This window comes from Peromyscus californicus, unplaced genomic scaffold, assembly GCF_007827085.1.
Source record: "Peromyscus californicus insignis strain IS unplaced genomic scaffold, ASM782708v3 Scaffold_6__1_contigs__length_162567912, whole genome shotgun sequence".
In the NCBI taxonomy this organism is placed as follows: Eukaryota; Metazoa; Chordata; class Mammalia; order Rodentia; family Cricetidae; genus Peromyscus; species Peromyscus californicus.
Window position 1 is genome coordinate 35,950,442 of NW_026294584.1, and position 4,114 is coordinate 35,954,555.

Genomic DNA, 4,114 nt, shown 5'->3' on the forward strand with positions numbered 1-4,114 from the left:
GACCCTGTTCTCCATCCTCACTAGTTCTTACAATCTTTCAGGCTTTTCTTCCAAAAAGTTCCCTGAGCCTAAGTGGAGGGACTTGATGGAGACATTGGCTTTAGGACTTAGTGTTCTATGGTTTCTCACTCTCTGCACATTGTCTGGTTGTGGGTCTGTCTTTGTTACTATCTACTGCAGGAGGAAGTATCTATGATGATGACTGGGCCAGACACTCTGAGTATAGCAGAATGTTGTTCAGTCATTTTATTGTCGTGTTCCTTCAGCAGAGCCTTAGTATTTGGTTTTCCCCTAGGTCCATGACCTACCTTGTCTCAGTGTTTTGGCCACTTGAACAGTGTCAGGCATGGGTTCCATCTCATGAAGTGGGCCTTAAATCCAGTTAGACAGTGGCTGGTTACTTCAACAACTTTTGTGTCATTACTGTATTGTGTATCAGGTAGACAGGTCACCATTATAGATTAAAGGGTTTGTAGCTGGGTTGGTACTTAGTTTTCTCTCTGGTAGCAGGTAGAGTACCATGAACACTAGTCAGTAGGGGTAAAAGCTCTACTTAGGTACCAGCTCAATTTCTCCATGTTCTATGAGATATGTAGGTGTTGTCTTCAGCATTAGGGCCTTACCATCAGTCTGTGAGAGCAACCTATATTGATTTGATAATGGCTTTGGTGGTTTGTGTATTTTCATGGGGGCCACATTGCCCAACAACTCAATTAGATGTAACCCATTCCTGTAACTTGGTAGTGAGAGTCTAGTTGGGGCTTTGTCTCTCCCATTACATTTTGATTCCATTTATATTTCTTTCAAGTATATTTATATTTTAAGAAGCTTCTACTGTAGCAGGTTTCCATATGACTTCTCAAATGGCCCTTAGTGTTAGCTGTGCATCCCTTTATTCTCTTTCTCGCTTCCTCTTTCCTCCTCTTCTCTGTTCAATACTCCTAGTCCAAGTTTCTCCCCCACTTCTTCATAACTATATATTCTATTTCCCTTACTTAGGAGTTTCTTTCTTCTGCCTAGTCCCTTACTCTATCCCTAACTTCTATGGTTATATGGATTTTTGCATGCCTACTGAAGACTTGAAAGGCTCCACATGTAAGCAAATACGTACCATATTTGGCTTTCTGGATCTGGCCTATCTTACTCAAAATAATTTTTTTCTAGTTCCATCCATTTACTTGTAAATTTCATGATTTCATTTTTTAACATCAGAGTATATTTCATTGTGCTAATATACCACATTTTCATTATCCATTCATCTACTAATTAACATCTAGGCTGTTTCTAGCTATAGTGAATAGAGCAATAATGGACATATTTGAGCAAGTGTCTCTGTAGTAGGATGTGTAGTCATTTGGCTATATGCTCAAGACTGGTATAGCTGATGTAGCTGGAGTTTTCTCCAGTCCATCACTCAGAAGCTCATATTAATTAAACTGTTCGGCCATTAGCTCAGGCCTACACTGTCTAGCTCTTACACTTAAACTCAGCCCATTTCTATTAATCTACACCTTGCCACGTGGCTCGTGGCTTACCCGTAACTTACATCTTGCTACTCATTGCAGCAGCTGGCAGCATCTCCTGACTCAGCCTTCTTCCACCCAGCATTGTCCTCTCTCCTTGTCCCACCTACACTATCCTTCCTGCCTGGCTACTGGCCAATCAGTGTTTCATCTATCAATCAATCAATCATCCACAGCAGCTGGATCTTGAGGTAGATCGATTCCCATCTTCCTGAGGAACTGTCACACTAATTTCCATATTGATTGTACAAGTTTGCATTCCTACCAGGGATAGATGAGTGTTTTCCTTATCACACATCCTTGCCAGCATCAGCTGTCACTTGTTTTATTGATCTTAGACATTCTGACAGGTATAAGATGAAATTTCAAAGTAGTTTTGATTTGCATTTCCCTGGTGACTTAGTATGTCAAATATTATTTAAATGTTTTTAGCCATTTGTGTTTCATCTTTTAAGAACTCTATTTAGTTCTGTATTCCATTTTTAAATGGGTTGTTTGGTTTCTTAATGTACAGGTTTTTTTTTTTTAGTTCTTTATGTATTTTAGATACTAGTCCTCTATCTGATGTATAATTGGTAAAGATATTTTCACATTCTACAGCCTGACAATTTATCTGAATGATGGTATCCTTTGCCATACAGATAACTAAGAAAAATTTAATAATAATTGTTATTGTTTATAGAGTGCCTACTTTTTTGCCAGCTCTTTGAAAGACTCTTTTCTTTATTATCAGAGAATATGTGTGGAACTGCTGTCACTGAGTATACACACACACACACACACACACACACACACACACACACACACACACACAGCAGTCATTGCTGGGCATTTTGAAAAGATAATCAGTCATACAGTTCATGGTGAGACTGATTAGAATTTCCTTGTCTTTAACACCTTGAAATGCCTAGATTTTTGTAACATTCTTAGTGCAAAGGACTCTCTCTTTCCTTCTTTCTAGTTTCTTATATAATTTTCCCCTCCCCACCAGAGCACCACATGAGCTCTGCTTCTGGTGTGTCACCTTTCCTCTACCTCCACACCCCTCTAAGGAAAGCAGTACGTCTATCTCTATGACAACTGCAGAGATGATAGCTCCTGTACCTTTTCTCTCTTTTTAGATGTGAAGGATGAGAGAGAAGATTTACAAACCATACCCATATGTTAAAGAAAGGAAGACTGTGAGCCCCTTTAAAAGAAAAATGTGTGTGCACACACTGATGTTGCATGCTCATGTGTATCAAAGGAGAATGTGCTCACTCTTTGTGATGGCTATTATTCATTATAACTAGACTGGACTTAGAGCTACCTAGGAGACATGCCTCTGAGTATATCTGTAAGCGTATTTCCAGAGAGGTTTAACTAAGGAGGTTAACTAACCTGGATGTGAGTGGTACCATTCTCAGGATCATGGAATAAATATGAGTGAGAGATAGAGAGAGAGAGACAGAGAGACAGAGACAGAGAGAGACAGAGACAGAGAAATATACATTAGTACCAGCATTCTTCTCTTTCTACTTCCTGACTACAAACACACGGTAACCAGCACCTCATGCTTCCACCACCAAGCCTTCACCACCATAAAGGACTGTTACAGTCAAATTGAGCCAAAATAAGACTTTTTAAAAAATATTAAGTTACTTCTCAACAAGTGTTTGATTATAGCACTTAGAAAAGAAATTCATTCCTACCAAGTTTTCTCAAAATGTTGAAAGTGAACATGAAAGTGGCCTAGTTTTAAACAAAAAACAAAGTTATGTTAAAGAATTATTATCTACTATATGCAAGTAGTTCTGGTAGTGAAAAGATTTAATTCTCCTTCTGAATTTTTATGCATTTCAAAAATACAGCTTTCATCACATTCTTAAATATAGATGAATATAGATTGACTATAGGTGTTTATGGAACAGATATTATGATTCAGAGACAAAAATGTCAGTAGTTAGTCATATTTGAGGGTAGCTATTACCTTATTACAGACATAGGTATGCTACAAGCTCATCTAGCAGAGCACTGAGAGCAATGTGGAGACCTCACTTTTCTCTACAAGTCTGTGATGCAGAGCTGGGATCCTTGATGCAATATTGAATGAAAAGAAGACTCAGCTTTGATATTGGTGCTAAGCATTACTTTCATGTGCTAATGCTATGCCAGTTATTAGGTCAATATCTCTTCAAAGAAATGAATATTCATTTATACCCAATATTAAAATTTTTAGGTACTATTAAAGTTAATATTTTCTTTTCATCTCCTCAAATGGAGCTGCAAATAATTTTGGAAAATATTTTAAAAGTGCAAGGCTTCTCATTAACACAAATTCTTAGCTTGAATTACTAATTCACAAAAGCTATCTAGTTGGCAATATCATCAGCTTCTCCTCAAGAAGGAGGAAAAGGACCTTCTGGCACTTTATTAAGTAATTTATTACTATTTAGTTACATAATTTACTTATTTCCAATTGGCATTGGCGTTTTACTTTTTCTAAGCCCCTAGTCAGGACTGTGTCTTCTCATTTTACAAGCTCCCATCAGCAGCTTTCCACATTCTGGCTACTTAATACCTTTTTGTTAGTTATATAGAAATTATGAATT